This window comes from Monodelphis domestica, chromosome 3 (assembly GCF_027887165.1).
Source record: "Monodelphis domestica isolate mMonDom1 chromosome 3, mMonDom1.pri, whole genome shotgun sequence".
In the NCBI taxonomy this organism is placed as follows: domain Eukaryota; kingdom Metazoa; phylum Chordata; class Mammalia; order Didelphimorphia; family Didelphidae; genus Monodelphis; species Monodelphis domestica.
In genome coordinates, this window is record NC_077229.1 from 210,206,437 (window position 1) to 210,233,041 (window position 26,605).

At 38.0% G+C, this 26,605-nt stretch overlaps 1 long non-coding RNA gene across 1 annotated transcript; it reads right to left on the minus strand.

The window, feature by feature from the left end:
- Positions 1-14,147: 14,147 nt before the first annotated feature.
- Positions 14,148-26,327, minus strand: LOC107651839 (uncharacterized). The gene is made up of 3 exons (XR_008917619.1): positions 24,580-26,327; positions 20,785-20,980; positions 14,148-16,449 (listed from the first exon to the last, which is right to left on the minus strand). It is a non-coding gene; the product is annotated as an uncharacterized LOC107651839 (long non-coding RNA).
- Positions 26,328-26,605: the final 278 nt, after the last annotated feature.

The following is a 26,605-nucleotide window of genomic DNA, read 5'->3' on the forward strand; positions in this document are numbered from 1 at the left end:
AAATGGTCTAACATAACTTCCTTAAATTTCAGGAAAGTTGAGAAAAAAACACTCTTGTTTGAGTCCTCAGGGACAAAAGAGAGAGGAAGAAAAACTAGAGATAACTCTAAAGTCTTGGCTTACAAGTTAATTGATATAAAGCAGCCTTAGAGAATATGCATGAGAAATTTATCTGTTGAAGAGACTCTAGTAGGAGAAGAGTACTCACATTATAAAGAAGGGAGATGTAGTAGAGAATGACTATGCTCCCAAGGTATACTATTGGAAAGAACCCTTTCTCCTTCCTAATTAATTCATAAGCTCCTCAATTGAGAACCAGTAAAGGTCATAGAGGACATTTTATATTATATTGAATGAAACTAAGATCCCAAGAAGTTATGGAACTTGCCTATAATATTAAATGCCCAAGGCAGTAAATAAAAAAATATGAGCCCAAGTTCTGACTCCAAATACAAAATTCTTTACAAGTTTACCTGGTTTTGATTGTATTAAAAGTTGCTTCCCTGGAGTCCTCAGGCCAGCAGAGAGAATCTCAGTGGTGAAAAACAATTAGTGAGTCTGAATTTGGGGTATACCATGAGTCCCACTGTTATCCATGTTCTGACTTTAAGTAAGAAACTATTCATCCTTGGTAAAGACTTTGGGCATTTTTCTTTACTTTGGTTTTGCCTTATATTTTACAAGTCAGGATGATCACTACTAAAACAATTACTTATTGACAAATAGCAGAGCAGTTGATTTATTCTCTTCTTATTTATTCTGTATGTCTCCTTCATTCCTCATTCTGACCCTCAACCTCACCCCATGATGGAAGAGCCTAGGGAGACGAGACTGCTTCTAGAAAAGTGTCATAACAGACAATGGAAGTTTCTTGCTCCCCAATTTGGAATATGAATAGATATTCTGGTTCTGATTTGCAAACATATGATGAGGAGTCAGACTGTTGACTGACTAATAGAGCTGGTGGGGGAATTCAAAAGGCACTATTCATTCAGTACCTGGCCACTGCTTTATCATGTATAGTCTATGCTCAAATGCCATTGAGTTGAGAAGGGCAAAGCCATAAAAGGATAAGCTTGGGGCTCCCTCCATCCAAAGGCAACATGTGACCCATGGTCTTTGTTCTTTCTTGACCAGGAGGAAGAAGATTGGAGAGGGCTATGAACTTGTGAGCTTCAAAAAGTCAGGAAAATATCTGGGAGCTGGAATTCATGCCAGGATTCTGGATTGGCCAAAAACTTTATGGTAAGTAGTAAAGTCCCAAGTGATTGCTCCAAGTCTAACAGTAGCAGAGATACCAACTTACCTATCCCTTGATCATGCCACATTTGGAGGTAATCCTTGGGAGAAATTGTATTAAATCTGACCCACTCTAGTATCACAGGTGGTACAGGGGAGAAGAGCTTCCAAGGATGGGATGAGGGAGGGCAAGGGACTATTTGTACTTCTGTTCTTGTTATATCTTCACAATAAATATCTCTTTGGAAAAGCTAATTGAGGTTAATTGGATAAATGGAACTGAGGTGCTCACTAGTGTCTAACAGTGGAGGGAACATACTATAAAAGGGAATCCAGCAGATAACAATTACAAAAGAATCACCCTGAGGCATTAGAGGTACCCCTGGAATCCTGAAGGGGAGCTATAGCCTTTTTTGCTCTGTAAAATTACATGCCATGGCAGTAACTAGGGGGCTCAATAAATTGAGAGCCTGGACTGGAGATGGGGAAGGAGGAGATGGTAGTCCTCCCTTCAAATTTTACCTCAGACACTTCCCAGTTGCATGACCCCGAGCAATTCATTTAACCCCCATTGCCTAGTCCTTATTGCCTTGGAACCAATACACAGTATTGATTCTAAGACAGAAGGCAAGGGTTTAAAAAAGTACACACACACACACACACACACACACACACACACACACACACACACAGAGGAGAGTTATTTTCTATAGGTTACAATATCAACTCCTTGAGAGACAGAATTGTTTCCTTTGTACCATTTGTCTGGCCACCTGATATATAATAGACATTGATTAAATACTTCATTGATTAAAGGCAGTTTGGACTTCAATAGCATTCAACAAACATTTATTTAGCTCCTACTGTTTGCTGTCCAATGGGCAGAGATTAAATTACTTATAAAGATTACATTAGACAGTCTCTGTCTTCATGGAGCTTATAGTGTAGTAGGAAGAAACACAACATGTCCACAAATAACTTTAATTTTTTTTAGCTGTAAGAAGCTGTGGGGATTAAAAAGAAGAAGCTCTAACATTTGCTGGAAGAATAGTGTTAGTCCCAAGGGAGCTTTTTCATAATCTTCTTCCCCCTCAGCTTCCCTTCAACTTTAGATACTATTTAATATCTTCCTGTCTGGATACACTTTGTTTCCTTTACTCTTAACAATTCCTTCCTTGTCTCTTTTGCTGGCTTCTCTTCTTCTAGACCCTTAGATGTGGGTGCTCACCAAGGTAATGTTTTCTTCCTTCTGTTCTTTCTGATTCTTTTTCTTGGAATTTATTAACTACCATAACTTCTCCTCTAGCCTCAGTGAAGGCAAATCTCAAATTTCTATCTCTAGTTCTAACTTTTCTTCCAAAGTAGATCAGCATTTCAAAATGCCCCTGCTTAATCTTTCTACTTCTGAATGTGGCAATTCACCACCACAATCAATAACCGTTCATAATTTTTTTTAAACCTTGACCTACCATCTTAGAATCAGTACGGTGCACTACCTCCAAGGTGGAAGAGTGACATGGGCAAGGCAATGGGGGTCAAATGATTTGCCCAGGGTCACACAGTTAGGATGTATCTGAAGTCAGATTTGAACTTAGAACCTCCCATTTCTAGACCCAGCTATCATCCAATAAGCTACCTATCTGCCCCTTTACCATTCATAAATTTTAAGTAAAGTGTTATAAGTAGAAATCAGATTTTAAAAGGTGAAAAATGAGTTTAAAATGAGGAAATAGAAGCAGCAGGTATAGATAACTACTTTAAAAAGTTTGGCCATGAAAAGGAAGACATACAGAAAGGAAAAGGATTTGGGGGAAGGTTTTGTTTTGTTTTTTTTTAATTTGGAAGTCCTATGTATCTTCACATATGAAAAATCATGATGAAAAAGATGTCCAGTATTACAAAATTACATGTAAAGTCTATATCAGATTGCCTACCATCTGGGGGGAGGGGGAGTGTTTGACGGGAGGGAGAGAATCCGAGACTCAAAGTTCTTCTTAAAAGGTTGGAAACTGTTTTTACATGTCACTGGAGGAAAATAAAATGAAATATTCTTTTTTTTAAATAATATTTTATTTGATCATTTCCAAGCATTATTCATTAAAGACAAAGATCATTTTCTTTTCCTCCCCTCTCCCACCCCCCATAGCCGACGCATGATTCCACTGGGTGTCACATGTGTTCTTGATTCGAACCCATTTCTATGTTGTTAGTATTTGCATTAGAGTTTTGTTTAGAGTCTCTCCTCTGTCATGTCCCCTCAACCGCTGTAGTCAGGCAGTTGCTTTTCCTCGGTGTTTCCACTCCCATAGTTTATCCTTTGCTTATGAATAGTGTGAAATATTCTTAAATGGAGGTCCCCTATGAGAGTGAAGGCTGAATGTGAAAAGAGGAAAGATGCAGAGAAATCAGAAGTTGGGACTATAGAGGAAAATTTTATTGAAAATGATACTGTCCCATGGGAAAGAGACTTCTGATGGGGCAGACACACTGGTATGTGGAGAGAGAAAAGAACTAGAATCCAGATGGTGAAAGAACTCTAAGGTCATCAATATGAATAATGAAGTTTTTATACCCTATGGCAGAAAACTGGATGGAGAGAAAGACATACCATGTGCTTGGATGTGGCTAATGGACAAAAGGGCAAATGTATCTTTGGTCCCCCTCAATCCCCAGACAGAGAGTGACACTGGCTCTTCAGCTTTCTGGCATTGTTAAGCTTCAAGGACTTTTTTCAGAAAAAAACAGGTAGAAGTAATTTACCACCACACCCATCAACTTACCCAGCTTGAATGCAGAATTGAGTGGGTGTGCCTATACACATGCATCTGGGGGCATAGAGGTAGGAAAGGAAGAGCTCAGGGCAGTGAAACATGATAAATTCTTTCTTCAGTTTGTCTTTACTTTCAAATACCAAACTTCCTCTTTTCATAGGTCTCCTCCTTCTCCACTCCACCCTTAATTCCAAGAGTATATCTCCATCTCTGATCATATATAGACAAAGAGAAGAATTAGAGAATGGCATCTCTGTTATTCACAACCATAAAACAAGCCAAGAATACTATTACTAACTTTTATGCAGTGATTTAAGGTTTACAAAGTACTTTGATGAACTTAAAATTGCTCTAAGAGCTTTTACTATCTCATTTGAACCTATGGGCAGGTGCTATTATCACCATTTCATAGATGAGGAAACTGAGGGTCAGATAAAATTTAGAACTAGAAGGAACTTTAGGGGCTTTTGAATTCAAATCCCTCATTTTACAAATGGGAAAATTGAGATAAGTAGAGAATAAGTGGTTTGTCCAAAGTCATACAGCTAATATATCTGTGATAGAATTAGGTCTGATTGATTCCACAAACTAATTACTTTACTACCTAGCTGCCTCCAGTTAACCTACTTTTGTAGGTTTGTACTACTGGGAGCAGCCAGATGCTCCTTCTCCCTAGGAATCCATTTCCCTTTGGGTATATAGAAGATAACAAAGAAACTAGTCTGACCACATCCTTCTACCCCACCCAGACTCCTTATCCCCCCATCCAACAAGAGTAGCACTTAAGGATCAGTATCCCCTTTATTCCTACAAATCCAAAAACTGATTATAGATAATTTCCTCTTGTTCTGTCCATTCCTTCTATGAAAACTGACCAATTAGTTCAACTAGAGAGATTGAGAGAGAAGAAAGAAAGAAAGAAAGAAAGAAAGAAAGAAAGAAAGAAAGAAAGAAAGAAAGAAAGAAAGAAAGAAAGAAAGAAAGAAAGAAAGAAAGAAAGAAAGAAAGAAAGAAAGAAAGAAAGAAAGAAAGAAGGGAAAGAGGGAGAGAGGGAGGGAAAGAGGGAGAGAGGGAGGGAAAGAGGGAGGGAGGAAAGAAAGAACTGGCCAGGCTTTGGAGAATGGAAAGGAAAGCTGAGCTTAGTATGAGACCAAATCAGAAAGAAAAAGAGCCTTAAGAGCATATTTTCTCCATCATGAGGTTAGAAAGCCAGGCCTGAGCTTTTGCATGTGCTTGAGGTGTGATGTTTAAAAATAAAACAAAATTTATCTTTGAACTGCTTTTTGGAACTTCCAAAAAGACCCTGAACATCAAAGGGAGTTCTGAATATAGATGATCTTATCGTTGCCTTGTTGGTTCCAGCCATTATTAAGCATTTTGCTGGAATCAGCCATCTTCTGGGGGGGAAAAAGAAAAAAAGAAAAGAAAGGAAACCCCAAACCCAAAGCACATTGTCGGCAAATGGACCCAAACACTCCAGCATACACACATGCCCAGCATATGGTCTCCATACATCCTATGGTTCAGTGAAATAAAACATTACAGGCTCACACCAGGGCTTTGGTGCAGGGCACACTCGGTGTCCAGAATACAGTGAGGCTACTTGTTGTTTGATGTCCATGTGCCCTCTCCCAAGCTGCTCCCCCACCTCAAGGGGAACACAGAAGCCTTAATTTTCAGGCCAAGATCCAACTGCAGGGGGGGGGGGGGTGTTGGTTTGGGGTGGGGTTTGGGGAGGGGATGCAGATGTGGCTGCAGCCAGGCCTCCTGCTGAGCAGGCAGCTCGACCTCTCAGATGGGACGGAGTTTGGTGCTTGCTGCCTTTGCTCCAGTTACTGAATGGGGTACAGTGTGTGGATTCCCAAGCAAACCATGATCCTGATCCTCTGACCTGGCGTGGATTCCCAATGCCTTGAAGTCAAAAAGGGAGAAGGTCATTTCTCTTTGGTAGAATTTGTTGCCTTGGACCCTGGGCGGTTCAGCAGTGGAGAAGAAACTGTTTCAAACACTACAAAAGACAGAACTGCACCTCCTGATTTGGATAGGACTTCTTCCTTCTGACATATTCAAAGGAGTTTTAAGGCACAGGGAAAACCCTTAGGATAAGTGAATTGTACTAGCTATAGATTGACTGCTATTTATGGTCACTTATTGGAACAAAGAGAGGAAGGGAGATGGGGTCATGCCCAGTGCAGGGCAAGCTGACTTTCTTTTCTTTTCTTTTTTTAAAGCCCTTACCTTCTGTCTTAGAATCCATACTATGACTAGGTTCTAAGGTAGAAGAGTGGGAAGGCAATGGAGGTTAAGTGACTTGCCCAGAGCCACACAGGAGAAAGTTTTTCAAGCGGATTTTCAAAGGACCAGAGGGACATCTGACCTTAAGATTTCACCAGAGGCACACAAGACAAACTTTCAGCCAGATGCTATTATTCATAAAAATGTCTTGTTTTTATTGATAAGTAGAGTCCTGGGTTCAGGAAAAGAAGCAAAAATATTTACAGCCCAGAATGCATTTGGGCTGACAAAACTGACATAGCTTTCTTTAAAAAAAAAATCCTACCCACACTAGGAGTTTTAATTAATAATTCTATTAAGTTCTGTTTTATTTGGGAGCTAAATAAAACTATTGCGTGGGTGACATTTTTTTCATTCAAAACGACGTAGAAAAAGGTTCAATTATAAAGGACTTGAGAAAGAGATTGAATTGTTTTTCTGAACTAAATCGCTATAAATTATCATTGTTACCTAACACCTTTCACTGGGAGCATTCATGCCACAAGAACACTCCCTCATACTGTACTGTTCCTCTAAACACCTTTACAAACAATCTAATTCTTTAGCCTTCATTCAGGGAGTCCCAATCGAGGCTCACAAATTCCTGAAATCTATCCTTAAAAGCAGATGCAGGGTCTTTCAGAAATAAACTCTCTAATTAGATCTTTATTTATTCCCCATACGAGGAAAATTGTACCTTCAATGCAGAAATTAGAATCTCTTCTCTCCCTTCCCTTGTTCCCACCAGAATTAAAGCTCCTTCAGGAAAGAAAATGTTTTTGTGTTTGTACTCCAGTACCTATCACACAAGAGAAAATTATTATTTGTTGAACTCAATTGAATTATTCTCTTCTTACCAAGCATTCCTCATCCTTTTTGGAGAAACAAAAGATCTTACAACTAGAAGGAAACGTAGAGGTCAACAGGTCTAACAACCTGATTTCACAGATGTGGAAATGGAAGCTCACAGAGATGAATCGACTTGACAAAGATCATCACACAGATTGGGTTGCTGGCAAAACTTGGATCATGCCTCAGGAGCTCCCAAGCCTCAGTCCCATGCTCTTGTCAGTGTACCACTTCTAAGTTTCAGCAGAGCAACAAGGCAGAAAAGTGCTCGATTATTTCTAATGCTATGGTAGGCGCTACCCAGAGATGTATGTGATCACTAACCCTTTCCTAGGCAAGTTAAATATCTTTAAACCACTCGGTGCCCACATAGAAGTCTGCCATGTGTGGCTTATGCTGATGGAAGAATACAAGGCAACCAATACAGGAGTAGAAGATGAGCTTAACTATATAACAAATATAATCTACAGTGAGCTGCAAAAAAAGAAAAAAGTGGGGTGGGGGAGATCACACAAGTTATTTCAAAAGATTATGATCCCAGAGCAATCTGGTTTTATAAGTGGGTCCCTGTGTCTACCCTTCCACACTCTGGCTAACATTCCACCTTGTACAACTCAAGGATCTAGACCCTATCTCAAAGACAAAATCTCTTCAGGCTAAAGTAAGGAGATTTAGTTTAAAGGTAAAAGAATTTCTAAGATCAATTCACAGCACTATTCACTATTTCTGGATAGAAAAAATCATTAATAGCAGCTTCTTGTTTTACAAGCTAAATTTATTAATACAGACAGCAATAGAATGTTAGCTCTTTGAGGACATTTTCTTTTGTCTTTGTACCCCAGATGCCTAGCATAGTCACTGTCACATAGAAGTCGCTTAATAAATGATTGTTATTTATTTCTTATCTCAGTGGATTGAGAACCAGGTCTAGAGAAGACAAGTTCTAGGTTAAAATCTGGCCCCAGACATTTCCTAGCTGTGTGACCCTGGACAAGTCACTTTAACCCCCATTGCCTAGCCCTTACAGTTCTTCTGTTCTGGGACCAAGACACAGTATGGATTCCAAGACAGGAGAGAAGAGTTTGGTTTTTTTGTTTCTTTTTTTTTCATGGTAGCTAGGTGGTTCAGTGGATACTAAGTCAGAAAGATCTGAGTTCAAATTCTTTGAGCAGCCACTTATTACCTGTATAACCTTGAGCAAGTCACCTAACTTTTCTCATTCTTATTTTCCTCACTTGGAAAATGGGGATATTATTGTTATTGTTCTTGTCAGTCATGCCTGACTCCTTGGGAACTCATTTGGGATTTTCTTGGCAAAGATATTGGAGTGGTTTGCCACTTTCTTCTCCAGCTCTCTTTATAGATAAGAAAACTGAGGCAAATGGGGTTAAGTGACTTCTCCATATAGCTAGGAAGTATCTGAGGCTGGATTTAAATTCAGGCCTTCCTGATTCTAGGCCTGGTACTCTATTCACTGTGCCACCTAACTGCCCCATAATGGCAACTAGCTCACAAAATTGTTTTGAAGATTATATAAGATAAAATATGTAAACTATTTTGTAGATTGTAATCCCAAGAGCAAAACTCATTGGTATGAGTTATCTCTTTATTGATGGAGATCAATGCCCTGCCCTTCATGAGGGGCATATAGGATTGGTAAGAGTAAGAAAAGTTCATTCTTCTCAGTCTTCTTCATATTGGCTAATGAGTTGCTTCAGACCAGATAGCTACTTCAGGTACATTTGGCTTCCATCTTTGAGAGGATGAGGGACAAGGCCAACTCATTTCAGATTTTTTCAAGCTGGCTTTGGGAGAATATGAGAGAAACTGCTGTCTTCATTGTGTCCCTAATCCTATACTAGGGACTTGGGTGAACTTCTTCTTGGGAGAGATCAAGGACAATCTCTCTTGGTTGACCTGAGTTCTCTTATTCCCAGTGAGAGAACTGCTTCACTAGGTAGTGTCTGGTATATATTCTCCTATGCATATATTCTCCTGTTTTGCTTTGATTTGGATAAATGAATTTCTTTGCTATTTATTTTATAGTTTCATTATGGAACTGGTATTTGGTGGGAAAAGAGTCAAGCCTTGTATTTAGAACTTGGAGTCCAACTCTCCCTACCCCAATAATAAAATAACAATCAGATATTAGATCAAATTTAAAGCTCTCATCCCCTAGACTTAAACTAACAAGGGAGCAGAGCAGGTAGATTTAATTCTAGCTAGCTATTCCCTCTCTCTGAGGAAAACAAAATGGCAGCCTCTAATCCCAATTTCCTGCTTCACTTCTTGGCAGGAAATGAAATCATCTTTGGAGATATGTTAGGAGAGAAGAGACTATAGATGTCTATTCCACTTCCCTTTGAGCCACATAATTATACCCCCATGCTACATGTGGGTCTGACTACAATATGAGGCCTTCCTATAAAACTTTAAACTATAGAATCCTAGCTATCATCATCATGATGATCATCATTTAATTTTAATTATTATTAATCTAATTGATAGTCTTAAAGTCCTAAGAGAAAGGAAGCTGTGGACAAGGTTAATAATTAGTAAAAATTTAATATAACTTATTTCTGTCCTTCTACCTTCAAATGTTTTTCTTTTATGGTACTGAAAAATAATCAAGATATTGATGAAGACATCATCCTTCAGTATTTCCTATGTTGATATAATTGACAAAATATCTATCATCATAATTCTTGTAGAGTATTTTGCTATTTATAAAGCAATTTCTTCAAAATAACCTCATAAGGTAAATGCTACAAATAAAATTAGGTCCATTTAATAGGTTGGGAAACAGACATTCAGAGAGGGAAGCAATGTGACCTCGGGCACATAGTAGGATCAGAGTCAGAGCTGAAACCCAAAGCTTCTGATTCTAAGTCCATCATACTCTCCCATGTACATGTCAGTGCCAGGTTTCATGACTTTATGGCTGTATTTATTTAGAGAATGATGGAGGAGCTGTGGAAAGAGCTCTTTACCATTGAGCATCTGTAGGACTGTTTCCTCACCAGTAAAAGGACAGGGTGACTTCAAGGGTGCTCTGAATCTATGATGGAATGATCCTATGAATGGTGCTACTATGAAGTAACATAGTTAGTGTTGAACTTAATCAATGTACATCTGCAATGGAGAGAAGGGTGTGTTGAAGTCAGCTCTCACTGGATCCTCAGAGCCAATGGTTAAAATTTTCAGTGTGAGCATTTTTACCTTTGAAATGAGCAAAAATTACAAATTGAGGGGCAGCTATGTGCCTCAGTGGATAGAGAGCTACATCTGGAGTGAGGAGATCCTGAGTTCAAATCTGTCCCTAGACATTTCCTAGCTGTATAAGCCTGGGCAAGTCAGTTAATCTCAGTTGCTTTTGCTCTTTTTCCTTGGAACCAATGCTTAATATTGATTCTAAGACAGAAGGCAAGGATTTAAAAAAAAAACTTTTTTTGAAATCTAAATCAAGGCTTAATTTATTGTTTTGTTAATTGTCTAGACTTAAAAAAGTGATGGAAAAAAAGTTAACATTTCAGATTAAACTTTAAAATGTGTTCTGTACACATTCATTTCATAAAGAGTCAGTTGTTAAATATTTAATAGCCTGTACATCATCTTATATTCTTCTCAAATTGCCTAAAGTGAGTCTTGTCTCCTCAGCTAGATTTTTATTACCTCAAGAGTCAGCACTCTACTGCCTATCCTTTTTGTATCACCCATAGGATATAGAATGATGAACTTATGAAATATTTCTTTACTTTTTTAAGTATTTGCTAGGATAGATCAGCCCCTTGGAATTTTATTTAATACTTTTACAGTTTAGAAAGTGCTTTATAAATATTGTCTTCTTAAATCCTCAAAACAACCCTGGGAGGTCAGTATACTTTTATTGTCCCATTTTAAAGATAAGGAAACTGAGGCATCCAGAGATGAAGTGCCATGGTCACAAAACTATTAAGTGTCAGGTTGAATTTGAATTCAAGTTTTCTTGTTCCTAAGTCCAATGATCTATTCACTGTTCTATCTAGTTGCATAAGACTACCATCTGCATACCAATACATTGGACTACATCAACATATAAAATATGCTATATATTTCATATGGGTGGTAATATCCCTGTGGCATTTTTAAGGGCAATATTCATCCCCTCTTTCTTTCTCTTTTCTCTCTGTAGAGCCCGTCAGCTTTTCCAGTGAACAAAGCTTATCAGCATGCTTTGTGACATTAACAAAACCCATCCATTCTGCGGAAGACTAACTAGACCAAGAAAAAGCCAGCTGATGTAACATTAAGGGTGAGCCTAACTGAATGATTTTTACAAAGCTAATGGGCATTCCCTTGTGTATTATCAAAATACATTTTTAGGGGGTGGGGTTTTGTTTGGTTTGTCTTTGGTATCTTCAAGGTCATGGTTTACAGTCTCATGGAAGTAACACAGTTAACCCAATCCAGCTCTCATTTTCCCTTTGCTTCTTTTTACATCTCTATCTGAAGGGAATGGGAAGGAGACTGGTTCTGATATTTGATCAGCGTTCTCTCCTTGCTAGGGAATAATAAGCCATTATATGACAGTCCACACAAGCCAGCTAATAGCCCTTTCTCACTTTAACTGCAGTTATAGAAAGTTTAAGGAGGATTTAGATTATTTGAAGTAGGTCAGCTTGCAACCTTTCTGATGTTCTTTTTCAACTCTCTGGGTTGTTTGGTGTTTGACTGCCCCCTACATAAAGGGCAATGAACCTGAACCATTAACATTTTCGCTCATTTTGATCATGGGAAAAAGCCAGGGAGACACAACCAACACTTGCAGACAAATAGAGTTTGCTTGTCTTTCTTGTTGTGTCATTTAGAAACTGAAGTCAGTGGTGGAAGAGACAGGTTGGGACATCTTGTCCATCCCTCTGCCAATTACCACAAGTTCTAAAGAACTCTGTCCAGTTCAGCTTTTAAATGGTTTTCATGATGAAGCTTCTATTGCTTCCCCTTAAAGCTACACAGATAAATATATTTCCCCATTTGGACGTAGGTCTTCTGTCTAGACTGTAAACCCATATTTTCCATTGGCTAAAATTCATCACATCTTTCCTGGTTATTCTCTATTTTATCACCCTACAACTAAATTCCTGGAGTAAGTAGAAGCTCTACCAGTTTTTGGCATATAAAAACCAATGCAGGATGAAAGAGTCAGTGAGAAAAGGCAAGGCTTTGGAGGCAGAGGACCTGACTATTCCACATGCCTACTCTGGGGCCAGGGACAAGCCATTAAACCTCTCACTATTCTCTAAAAAGGCAAAATTATAGAAGATTTAGAGGTCCCAAAATAGGGCTAGGAATATCTTAAAAAGTGGTTCAAAGCTCTTCAAGGCAGCTCTCCAAATGTTAGTATTTCTGCTCAGATTCAGTGTTTCTATAATGTGAGAAATTCAAGATTCTTTGCAGTCACAGGTATGTTGGGTTAGCACACATTGGTATCCACTAGCTGTGGAGTCAGAAGACATGAAGTTGAATCCTGTCTCTGCTATTTTTTTGTTGTTCTTCAGTCGTTGCTGGCATGTCTGACTCTTCCTGACCCCATTTGGGATTTTCTTAGCAAAGATACTGCAGTGGTTTGCCATTTTCTTCTCTAACCCATTTTACAGAGGAAGATACTGAAGCAAAGAGAGTTAACTTGCCCAGGATCACACTCCAGCTAGGAAATTTTTGAGACAGGTTTAAACTAGGGAGATTTATTACTATTGAGGCAGCTAAGCAGTACCAGTGGATAGAGTACCAGGCCTAGAATCAGGAAGATCTGAGTTCAAATCTGCCTCAGACACTTCCTAGCTATGTGACCCTGGGCAAGTCACTTAACCCCTATTGCCTAGCCCATGCCATTCTTCTGCCTTAGAATGGATAGTAAAACAGAAGGTAGGGGTTAAAAAAAAAGATCTGCTACTATTTAGTACTTTGATAACTCATCAAGTTTCAGTTTCTATAGCTAGTTTTTTGTTTTTTTATCTGCAAGATGATAAGAGATGAACTCTTCAATGTCTCTTATTTCTAAATCCTGTTAGTGGATAGCTAGACATATTTGGAATCTAAAGTTTGGGGTTCAAATCTTAACTCTATAACTCACTAACTGTTTGACTATGATTAAATCATAAGCTCCTTATGATCCGGTTTCCTCATCAGTGTAAGGGTTTATGACAAAAAACTATTTTAGAATTCACATATTTTAGCTTCTTTTTTGAACTTATTGTGCTAACTGGCTTACTAGTAGTAGTTGTAGTAGTGGTAGTGGTGGTGGTGTGGTAGTGGTAGTAGTAGTATCATTATTATTATTATTTGACCCTTATTTTCTGTCTTAATATCATTTCTAAGACAGAAGAGCAGCAAGAGCTAGGCAATTGGGATTAAGTGACTTGGCCAGAGTCACATAGCTAGAAAGTGTCTGAGGGCAGATTTGAATCTTTTATTGTTCTTCCTAATCATTTTCTTTTTTGATTCTTTTTTTTAACCCTTACTTTCTGTTCTAGTAACAATTCTAAGGCTAAAGGACAAGGGCTAGGCAAAGGGGATTATGTAACTTGCCCAGGATGAAACAGCTGGGAAGTGTCTCAGACCAGATTTGAACTCTGATTCCTCTATCCACTATGGTACCTAGATGCCCTTCAGGTATATTATTAAAGGTGAATGGGGGAAGCTAGGTGGCTCAATGGATAGAAAGCCAGACCTAGAGACTGGAGGCCTGGGATCAAATTTGATCTCAGACACTTCCTAACTATGTGATCTTGGGTAAGTCACAACTTCAATTGCCTAGCCCTTACCACTCTTCTACCTTGAAACTTATGCTTAGTATCGATTCTAAGGCAGAAGATAAGGGTTTAAAAAAATGGTGACTGTACCAGTGGAGACTAATGAATTATAATCTTAGAGGTACAGACCTCATGAAATATCTATAATCTAGGTAAGACCCAAACTAAGGAGTGGTCATCCAGAAGGGACATTACATTCTGGGTGCTGATCCAGGATCTTTTTTTGGTTCCCTGTGCATTTGCCAAGATCCACTGGAAAAATTCTCCATCCAGGATTTTCCTCTGATAGGGATCCACTGGAGAAGAATTAGTATTTTTTCTTTTGTTTTCAGACTGCAATTAGACAATCAATTTTCCATTATTTTCTTTGCAAGTCAGAATAGTCTCTTTTAAATAACTTTTGCATGCCTGAATAGTCACATATGAATATCAGTTGTATAATTGTTTCCATTACAAGTAACCATCTCAGAGAAGAAATATGAAAAGACATCCTTATCTTACTTTTTGACAAAGGCGGGAGGTCCATAGTACATTGCACATATTTTCAGACTTTTTTTGGTACATCGATAAGTTTTGCTGATTTTTTCTCTTTGTTTTTCTCTTTTCCTTCTTTAAAAATATAATTTGTTATATGGAATGGGATGGTTTTCTGGGATTGGGAAGGAAGAGGATGCTGGGGGAATATGAAAATTTTTAAATGTCATTCAAAGGAATTTATATTATTTATATCCAAGGAGCCACTGGAATTTATTGAGAAAAAGAATGGCATGGTTAGATTTGTTGCATAAAAATGCAAACTATTATTACGGGAAAAGTAAAAGACTGGGTTCCAGATAACAATTGAGAGTAATTATGCCAGAACCCTCACTTTGGGAACCTGGAAAATTTGTTTATCCTTTATATGCTGACTTTCCCTTTTCAATAATGTAGTGAAGGAACTTGTCATTTACTTGGGTCTCAACAAGAACTATATTACCTCAATAAGGAAATGATGAAAAGTGTTTTAATGCCATAGATAAAAAGGCAATAAAAATAAGTGAATTATTAGCTTTTTGTCATTATGGTCATCATTGAGGATTTAGAAATATGGAGAAATATTCCCTGGCCCTCAAAGCATTTTGGACACAAGTTGGCCAATCTGATCAAAGATGGGATAGTTGGAAGAATAGAGAGTACCAGTGTAAGACTATTTGCGCACATTTTCCAAAGACAAACAGGATATTAGAGCTGGAGGCATAGTTGAGAAATCATCATCTGTCTCCTTTCCTTAAAAAATGAAAAGTCTAAGACCCATAAAGGCTTGCCCAAGGTTGTAGAGCAAGTTATTGGAAGAGTTAGCACTAAAAACCAGGCTCCAGAGTCTCAGTGCTGTCCTCATTCTATTTTGTATCATTTCTCCAAAACAAAATTCCATTTAAAAATGATGAAGAATGTACTATGGATAAAGCATCACACTACTCATGGAGGGATATAGGAATAAGTTACAAAACCTTCCATCAAGTTGGAAAAAGTCTTAATGATCATCACATGGAATAAGAATAACCAAGAAAGGAGTCTATTAACCAATGGCAGATTTCTATTCTGCATGCCATTGTTGATTATACAATGAAAAAAGAAAATAATTTGCTTGGTCTCTAACAAGAATAGTCTGCCAATTGTCTCTTCCAGATATGGCTTTTCCTTGCATGGATGAGAGGCAGGCTTAAAGCATTTAATGAAATCCTTTTGATTCTTAACATTTGTCTGGGCCAAGATCAAATTCTGTCCTCACAGTTAGCTGAGAAAGAGATATGAAAGGCAATGATGTATAAGCACATAGATTTAAAATCAAAGATGCCACAGGATCAATATAGAGGGGCTAAACAGAGAACACAGATAAACAAGGACACAGAAGGTCTGAATTCCTTGGAATCTGCCTTCTTTTGGCCCAACTATGAAAAGTGGCTTTTTAAAACCACTGACCTGTTTCCTTGGACTCTTCTGAGAGTTTTAGGAGAAAGTGAACAGAAGGAAAGCTGTCTCAATATGCAAATATACTATTCAAATCCCAGCTTCATTTTCCTTGTCACTGAGGATAATTAAGTAGCTAGAGATGCCTTTCAGCCACCTCTTCTCATCAGAAACAATTGGGGATTTGTTGGCCATTTGACATCATCCAGACTAACCCATACCAAGATAAATCAAATTAAGTGTCCAAAGAAACAAAAACTCAGGGGGCTGCCTGATTCGGAGAACATCAAATGCAGAAAATGGTGGGTGTGGGGAAGTTGGTCATATCCTACATGAGGCCCCAGGCACTGCTTTTGCTGTGTTTCAAAGAAACAATTATCCCATGACTTCATGTTGAGGATAAAACTCTCTCCATCTTGCTTCTTCTGTGCAGGAAGTTCAAAGCTCTTCCCAGGCATGACCCCAGCCATCCTCAACACACCTTCGTGAAGCAGGCAGGTTGACAGCTAGCCTCCACAGTATTTAGCCCCAAGGGGAAATGAAGTAACAGTAAGGTAAGTGGTCATCTGGCAAGCCTGTGGCAAAAACAACAGAAAAATCCAGATTTACCAACTCCCAAGTCTATGCTGTCATACTCAGACTCAGTTTTTATCTGAACTCACGACTCTAGGAAATGAGAATGAAAGTGATATGAAAATAGTCCTTTATTAAGAGATTTAAAAGCCTCTTTTTATGGGATCACCCTGGAAGGGTCAGAGGATCTTGAACATCTAAGAGAAAATGTTATAGTATTCCTATGGGGCCTGGAAACACCCTGAGGAACTGCTTTGCCAACTTCCCTCAAGGGCCAAGGCAGAACTCACCAGTTATATTCTAACTGGAACTTTCTTTGTGCTGTTGTTATTGTGGTTTGGTTTGGTTTTTAAAGCTCTTACCTTCCATCTTAGATGCAATGCTTTGTATTAGTTCTAAAGCAGAAGAGCAGGAAAGACTAGGCAATGGAGGTTAAGTGACTTGCCCAGGTTCACATAGCTAGAAAGTCACATTTGAACCCAAGACCTCCCATCTTTAGACCTGACTCTCAATCCCCTGAGTAATCTAGCTGCCTCTAAACTGGAGCTTCTTAACCCAGGTAAATAAACTTTTAAAAATATTTTTATGGTTATATTTTAATATAGTAGCATTTTTGTGATCCTAAATATTTTATTTTATGCATTAATAAAGTAATTCTGAAAGGGGTCCATGACACACAAAAAAGTTAAGAATTCTGCTAAATCTAAGCACCATCAGCTCAGCCCATCTCCAGCCTGCTGAACATTAGTTTGTGATTTCTGATAAAACCTGATATTTCCCAGATCTTAAAATAATAGTCATCATCAAGTAAGGTATCCTTTCCTCCACATAGCTGCTTAGTACAGTTGTGATTCTGCCAACTCTCCAGATTAATGACAGACCTATTTAGCGTTCTCTGCTCCATTTATTAATCAGATCGTCCTACAGAAACATAAACACGAGCTGGTTACTGTTCTCAAGCAGCTCGGTGAATGACAGAGGAGCCAGCACGAGGCCGTTAGCAGGTGAGGATTTCAACAGAACTTTGCTCAGGCTTGGCAGAACATTCCTGGACATGGGAACAGAGGATGCTCACCGTTGTGGAACAGACCAATCTCTGACTTGTCTGCCCTAGGCAAATTTGCTAAGAATTTGAAGTAAACTAGTTAGTGAAAGTCCAAGGAGCAAAGTTACCTCCAATTTGATTGTGATTTGGTGAAAATGGAGATAAAGATGGGAGGAAAGAATAGATTTGAAGGTCCCTTCTTTGAAGAAGGAAGGGAAGATGGACAGGGATTGCTTCTATCAACGAGTCTTTGTTCTCCATCTTAATTTAGGAAGAAATCAAAATCAACAAAAGTGTACCCTGTGTTGACTGGGGCTGAAACTGGCATATATATTCTGCATCCCTGGCACATTGGTGTGTGTGTGTACCTATATATGCATCTATGTATGTGCATGTGGATATACATATGCATGTGTGGAATATCACACATACACATCAAGGTCCTCCAGTGTGTTGATTCACTTGTCATTGGACTAGAATTAGAGACTTAGGGTAATATTAACATTCAAGTTAATAGTGACAGGTGTTATAAATGTTTTGTTACTTATAGCCCTCTCGATTTTCCACCATTTTGTCATCGCCCCTGCAGGAGTGGAAAGAAGATACCCAGAACTTACAGCCATTTTGTATTTTTCTTTTCTTTTCATGGGTTGCCCCAGCCAGACAATTCATCACCTAATAGCCACTCTATGGATGATGAAACTCTCCACATTTAGTTGGGCTATTTCTCAAAGGCAGACACAGTCAATTACCAAGACCAACCATAATGATTACTCAATACTTATTATAGAATTGCTTTCTTAAAAACAATACACCTTAGTATAGGTAGATATCTGTCAATTAAAATTTTTCTGTTCTATTATTACTTCACATATCTGATTCATGTGAATACAAATAATACTGTCAAAAGGAATCAAGAAGTTATTGCCAAAGATTATTTCATCACTGCCCATTGAAGGTAAGGGATGCAGAAGAAAAAAAATGATTTTGTAAGTTACAAAGATAGGATCTGAGAATGAGTCTTAAATTTCCTTTTTTCTTTTTTTAAAACCTTTGCCTTCTGTCTTAGTATCAATTCAAAGACAGAAGAGCAGCAAGAGCTAGGCAATTGGGGTTAAGTGACTTGTCCAGAATCACATAGCTAGAAAGTGTCTGAGGGCAGATTTGGACCCAGGTCTTCCAGAATCCATACTTAGGTACTCTATCTACTGTGCTATGGATTTCTAAATCAGAATTTAAAATATAATAACAGATTCTCTGCCTTGCAAATATAATCAAAAGGATTTTAAAATAAAAAGAACGGAGGAAGGAAGTTTGCTATGTATATGCAAGCTAAATACTATAGAAAGTAGCTTACAATGAAGGGGAAAGAATAGCAGTTAAAATACCCAGAAGTTTGTGGGAGACAAAATCCAAGAAAAGAGTTAGTAGTAAACCTCAAATAAAATAAAGACTTAAAAAATAATAGCTAGCATTTAAATAGTGCTTTAAGTTTTACAAAAGACTTTAAAGCACTATCTCATTTTATCTTCACAATAATCCTTCTAGATGTGTGCTACAACTATTCCTATTTGACAGAGGAAGAAAATGAGGCAGAGAGCAACTAAATGACTTTCCTTGGGTCATATAGTTCGGATTTGACCTCAGATCTCCCTGACTGTAGGTATAGGGTTTTATCTCTCTATTGGGTCACCTAACTGCCTCAAATGCATATAAAGAGATGCTACAAGTTTAGACAAGAAGCAAGAGTAACTAGATATTATAACAGAAAAGAGCAAATGGGATAGCAGAAGAATTACTAAGATTTGGTAGGATAAAACATCTAACTAGTCTAGATTATAACTAAGACTTTGAACGGATATACCTTATTCAAAAGAAATGATAGGTAAAATATCTATTTGAAGTGTAATGAAGAACATTATATATTAAAAAGATATATTCAATGAAAGAGAAAACCCAGGAACTAGAGAGGATAATCAAGGTGGAGAGAATTTGGGTGAAGATCAATGTCAGGAGAAATATAAACAATAATCACCAGATTATATTACAGACTACCTACTCAGAAAGAGTAAATAGTTGAGGAAGTTGAGAAACAAATTATAGACCTGTTCCAAAAGCATGATATAGAAGTGGCTGGAAACTACAATTATCCATATTATGACAGATAAGGAAAATGACAGATGCTAAAGGGGATATAAGAAGGTTGACATACTTATACATTGTTGATGGAACTGTGAACTAGTCCAATCATTCTAGAATTTGTTTGGAACTATGTCCAAAAAGCTATTAAACTGTGCATATCCTTTGGCCCAGTGGCATTACTAGATCTATACCCCAAAAAATAGATCAAAGAAAGAGGACAAGGACCCATCTATAAAAAAAATTTTTTAATATGTTTTTTATAGCTCAATGACTGAACAAGTTATGGCATATGAATATTAGAAAATGAAATTATTAAAAGAATGGTTTTGGAAAACCTGGGAAGATTTCTATGACCTGATATAAAGTTAACAGAACCAGTAAAACAATGTACACAGTGACAGCAATATTGTAGAGAGAATTAGCTGTGAAAGACTTAGTAACTGATTAGCACAATGATCTCTCACAATTTCAAAGGACTCATGATGAAACATGCTATTTCACTCCAAACAGAAAACTAATGGACTCAGAGCACAGACTGAGCATATTTACTTTCTTACTATCTCAGATGCTTACTAGTTGTGTGGCTCTGGGCAAGTCATTTAACTCTTTTTGCCTCAGTTTCTTCATGTATAAAATGAGCTGGAGGAAATGGCCAACCACTCCAGTATTTCTGCCAAGAAAACGCCAAATGGGATTACAACGAGTGGGATCTGCAGATACCAAAGAATGGGATCATAACCACATTAAAATTCTGGAGAGCATTGTTTATTTGAAATGGGGATGGGCACTGTTTTTTCCTTTTTCAAATAAAACTTATTTTTTAAAGAAAAATTCAGTTTAAACATTAAACAACATCATTTTTAAAAGGATAGATAATAAGATTTAGAAATAAATATGTAGATATCACTTTGTATCACCATTTCTAATCTTTAATTGTTATCAACTTAATCCAATTCTTAATATCTGCAGACCTTAATTACAAAATTCCGTTATAGTCAATATAATTAAACAAACATCAATCAGTCAATCAATCAAGAAGTATTTTTAAGCATCTATTTAATAGAAGCACCTACTATGTTCAGGGCACTGTGCTTTATAGCTCATCTTTAATTTAGAGTCAAAATTTATAAATACTTGTAATTTTTTTTACCTTAGAATCAAAGCCTTTCTCAGGGCACTTAACAAAGGTCCACAACTCCAGGGCTTCAGGCCAATTTAGAGTAAAAGGTGCTTGTAAGTGGTTTTCTTCTTCTAATGAAAATTAGTTCTCTAATTAATCTCAACTAATCGTAGGAGAAGCATTTATATGTCTTTCCACTTTCCATTTTCTTGCTTCTTTCTCCACACTAACAGAATAAAAAGACAGAGTTTAGTCACATTACACAGCCAGTGTGCATCCCAACTGTTATTTTCAAGTAGAATTATTTTCCACTCTCCTCATTAAAAAGAGTGAGTCTTCTCACAACAGGTATTACTAGTTTGAAATCTGGATTCGATGTCTTTTCTGTCTGTTGAAGTTGCCCCTAGCAACCAGTTTATGGACATGATCAGAAGCAAACTGATTTAATCAGAAATTTCTCAGAACTGATATCCTAAAGAACTTATCTCCCTCCCAGAACAAAACCTTTTAAAACAATTATACAGTTTTATTCATAGATTTGAAGTGTGTTAAACGAGACTTGATATTCTAGGACAGAAATGTTCTGTAGCCCATTACAATTAATCATCGCTCCATTTGGAACGATCTGGCTGACAAATTGTGCCACATGACCACTGTTCAGTGTGCATGTGTATGTTTTCTTTTTAGTGCATACCTGAAGGACTTAGAAAAACTATGAAGATGGTCTTGTAAGGAATCAGGCATTCATGAGTCTACATTGTCAGAATTTCTTCTTTTACTGAATGTAAGTCCTCAGAAACATCCTTCACCACAAGGACTCAATTTTACTAGGAGGGCCATGGGCCCTTCCCCCTCTTTCAAATTTCCCATCACTAGAGTGGGAAACAAAAGAGCTCTCTATAAATGTGGCTCTGTCTCCAAAGCAGAGGACTCTGAGATTTCAGCTGCAAAGCCTGGGAGACCCCTGAGGTTCAACTGTTAAGAACACCAATTTCCGACTGAGGAATAACATGCAAAGAGAGTGAAGGATAACTGACATCACAATTTATTGCCCCAAAAACAACCTTCTCAACTCAAAGCAAAACCATAATTATTGGTGAGAAAGACACTGCCTGTTAACTGACTGTGAAAGAATGATTTACAATGCATTCCCCCCTCACAATGGAAGGCCTCTTGGCAGTCACAAATACAGGTTTTGTGTGTTTGGGAAGCAAAGATCTAAGGAGCAAAAGTGAGTAAAAAGGATATTCTGCATGGGAAGTGTGCCTTTTTCCACTACATTTATTCCATAAAGTCACAGCTTTTAGAGCGCTTGAAAAATTCCCTGTTAGGAAAACAAACCTGTACCATAATAAGGAAGGAGAGGAGAGTATATTAAAAAAAAAAGTTTCCTATCTCATGAAATCTCCTGCCTGGTATTTATGGCTCATGGAAAGAGCGCAGTTGGACAAATGTCTGAAATGCTAGTACAATTTTACGTCTGAGAGGGAAGCAGGACCTCAGAGATCTAACCTTGCCAGAGATAGGAGCTTTAAAATAGTATTAAATTCTTACATCAGAAGAGAGCTGTCAGGAATTAAAGCTAAAACAACACTATAAGATAAGCAGGCGACTAAAAGTCCACTCTGCTTACTACACATTTCAAGTCGAGGGAGTGGATAGTTGAGGGAGATGGGAGGAGACTTTGGGGAGAAAAAATGAGTCTGAAAAGATAGGAATAGGGAGAAAAAGGTCTGATGGGGGAAAGGCTAGCGGGGTGTTCTGCTTTCATGAGCAATGTTCCCAAACCACATTACCAGCCTGTAAAATATCTGAATTTTCTATTGTACGTCATCCTAATTATCTGCAACCTCAGCAGAGCCACTGGTGGTGGGGATAGCAATTAGAGACCCAGAATGTCAGAATTTCACCCTGGAACTCCCCAGAACATCTGGGACCTCCTAGGCCTTCTCATCCTCGAACATCCCGACTTCAGCCCCTTCTCTCATTCTTCATGGGGTCTCAATTGTGAAGGGAGGAACAAGTCTGTCATCTTTCATTCCTCTTCAGGGGCTTGGCTTCATCATCATCCTCCCACTTGGGTACCTTCCTTCACACCACTCCCAACCCTTTTAGCTCCCCTTCTTTTGTGTTTTATCCCTCATCTGAGTTTAAGCTCCTTAAAAACAAGGGTGATCTTCCTTTTATTTATTATTCATTTATTTGCTTGTTTGTTTGTTTGTTTGTTTATTGCTTGTATTTTTATCATCTGCTCTTACCACAGTGCCTGGCTCATATGTTTGGTCATTTTCACTCATGTCCGACTCTTCATGATCCTATTTGCGATCTTCTTGACAAAGATATATTGCAGTGGTTGGCCATTTCCTTCCCAAGTTCATTTTACAGATGAGATAATCAAGGCAAACAGGGTAAAGTGACTTGTCCACAGTCACAGAGCTAGAAAGTGTCTGGGGCCAGATTAAAACTCAGGAAGAAGAATCTTCCTGACTTCAGACCTGGAACTCTATCCACTCTACCACCTAGCTTCCCCTTCCTTGCACATAGTAAATATTTGTTACCTTCCTTGTCTGCCTGCCTATCTCAGAAACCATACCTCCCTCTCCCCCCAAAATAATAATCTCTTCTACAATATGACTAATAAGTCAGGGGAACTTCACCTGAACCCTTCATTTGAGAGAGAATCCAAGAGAAGAGGAAGCAAGGGATGAAAAGCATAAGATGAGAGGAAATAAAGTCAATTTTGTTTGTTTCTTTTCATTTTTCTGGGTACTGAGAAATAAGGACCGTTAGTAGTAAAAGTGACCCAGGCAGGTAAAAATTTGCCTGAGACAATTCAAGTGTTTGGGAAACCCTGATTGTGAGTACTTTGGACTAGAAAAGAAACTATAGCCAAGTCCACTTCAAATGAGAAGTACATCTGATTGGCCCATTAAAGCTATCAGGACACAATGAGAGATCCCTAACAAAGTTTTAAGAACCCACAATATTTCATTCTCAGGCCTAGGAATGTTTCCCACAGAGATAACACTCAAAATGAAAAAACATATTTTCCCCTCAGTGATAAGAGAAAGTCATCATCTTCATTTCTAAAATAATTTTTTTAAGTTATAATCATTTTTACTAATCTATTTTTCCCACTGCCCCAATTGAACAGTGTTTTTGAACTGAAAAATAAAGTCCTCAATATATAGCTACATCATCCAACAAAACAAATTCTCATACTGACCATATCCGAAAATGTAAATCTCTTTCTGTATTTTAAGTTCAATCTCTCAGGAGATGGATGGCATGTTTCATCAGGAGGACTCCAGAACTGTGGTTGGTTATTATTAATTTTTATTATTAATTTTATTATTAATTATTATTAATTATTAATATATTATTAATTTATTAATTTATGAAGATATTATTTTTATATTTTATATATACATATAATATAATTAAATTAATTTAATTTAAGAAGTGTCCATCCTGTGACAGGCAAAGGAGCATCTGTTGTGTTGGAGGAAATAATCTGTACACATATAAAGGGGGCATAGTCAATGGAAGTCCACCCTCAGAGTAGTGCCGCTTCCTTTCCCTATTGCCTCCCAGGTGGGAGAAAATACTTCTAGCTAGGCATGATGATTATTGATGGAAGGACCCCACTCTCCATTATAAAGTATGCATAGGCATTCTATGACTGGCTCTGATTTGCTAACCATGTGGTTAAGAGATTCCTTTTTTTTTATTGTATTTGTTACATTAAAGTTTCAAGCTTTCTCTTCTTCCCTCATTAGAGAAAGCATCATTGGACCAAAAAAAAAAATGGATATATAAAACTACCTTGCTTATTTCTGTTTATCAGTTCTTTCTCTAGAGATAGGCTTAAGTCGTTCTTCAAACAATATTTCTGTTGCTGAATAGAATGTTATCTTGGTTCTGCTCATTTCACTCTTCATAACTTCATGTAAGCCTTTCCATGTTGTTTTTTCATCTGCTCATCATTTCTTATGACAGTGGTAGTCCATCACAATCATATGTCACAACTTGTTAAGTCATTCCACAATTGATAGGCTTCCCCTCAGTTTCTAGTTTTTTGCCACCACAAAGAGGTGACAGTGTTGCCTGGGACCCTGTAATATAGAAATTAGAAGAGCTAAGAGGTCAAAGACACCCAGAGGGCTCAGGAAATAACAACCACAACAAAACTGAAATCTGAGACATTATCCCCCACACACACAGAGTAGAGGCTGACGCTAGCATAAGCAATTAAAACAAAATAAACTAGCATAACAATCCAGAAATGGGCCACTAAAGATTAAAAAGAGGTGCCCTTTTGATTGGCTGGGGAGACAGAACTAAGAATTATTCAAAAGTCCCAAATGAGCCTTTCTCTTCCTCCTTCCTGTCCTCAAGAAGGAGCCAATCTATGTTGGAGAACTCATGTCATGAGAATTAAAAGGGAAGAGGGAAACTGTTTCACCATATCCTGGATAGTGGGCAAACAAAGACTTTGAAAAGAGATCCAGTGTTTAAAAGATCAAAATAGAAAGAATATATTCTTTTTTTCCTACTGTTGGCTGAAAATTCCATTTCCTAATGCCCACATAATAGATCACAGATAGCATCAAATAATAGAATAAAGGCAGGAAAGAAAGAAAGGGGAAAGAAAGGGAGGACGAGATTAGATTTGCTAAGGGACCTTTAAAAAGGCAATTTACAGGATTATACTACTTATTTTATATTTAAGAACCTTTATACAACTCATTTCCTGCCTCCAAGTGCTAACTTTGCCTTTTGTTGTCCCCTTCTGGGCCTCTTCAAATAGATAGCCACATTTCATCATCCTTGCACCATTTTCCCTAATCCTCTCAGGGAATGGCACATCCTCTAGGTGCCTCTCACCTAGAGTCTAGGCTTCCTCTGCTCCAAGTGACTGCTTCTCTCTCGATACCTTGTCATATTTATAACTGCCTTTCCCCTCCCAAAGGAAATAACCCTTATTAGTTCCCAAAGTCTTCCCTCCATCCCACATAAATAAATAAAAAATAGGATCGTGGATTTAAAGCTGAAAGGAAACTCAGAGGTTTTGTTGTTGTTTGGTCATAACTGACTCTATGTGACCCTTTTTGGAATTTTCTTGGCAAAGAAACTGGAATGGTTTGCCATTTCTTTCTCCAGCTCATTTTATAGATGGGGATACTGAGGTAAACAGGGTTATGTGCCCAAGATCACACAGCTAGTAAATGTCTGAATCCAGATTTAAACTCATGAAGATGGGTCTTCCAGGCATCAGGCCTTGTACTCTATCCACTGAACCATTTAGCTGCTCTCCCACCCCCCAGAGGTTACATAGCCCAATATCCTCTTTTCTGAGGTCCAAAGAGATCAAGATATCACAGCCAGGATTCAAGCACAGGTCAAAGGAATTGGGGCTAAGGTTCAACTAATAAGTCTCTAAGGTCCTTTCTAGAACAAAATCTAGGATGATGTAACTCCTAGTCTAGAGCTCTTTTCACTTTATTGCAAAACCATCCCTTCTATCAGGTGCTAAATGCTGTGCTTAGCATTAAGGGCTTGGGAAAAAGAAAGAGAAGAAATAGCTCCTTCAAGGAGGTCACAATCTGATTGAGGACTATAGGATCATAGATCTAAAGCTGGAAGATACTTGAGAGATAACCTAATTCAAACCCCTCTTTTTACAGTTAAAAGATAGATGGCAGGCAATGCTAGAAAGAGAGGAGAAAAAGACAGAAAAAAGGGGAAAGGAGAGAGAGGAAAAGACAGAGAAAGAGACAGAGAGAGGAGAAGAAACAGTAGACAGAAGCATATTGATAAACATTTAACAGCCAGCTCAATGGAGAAAAAT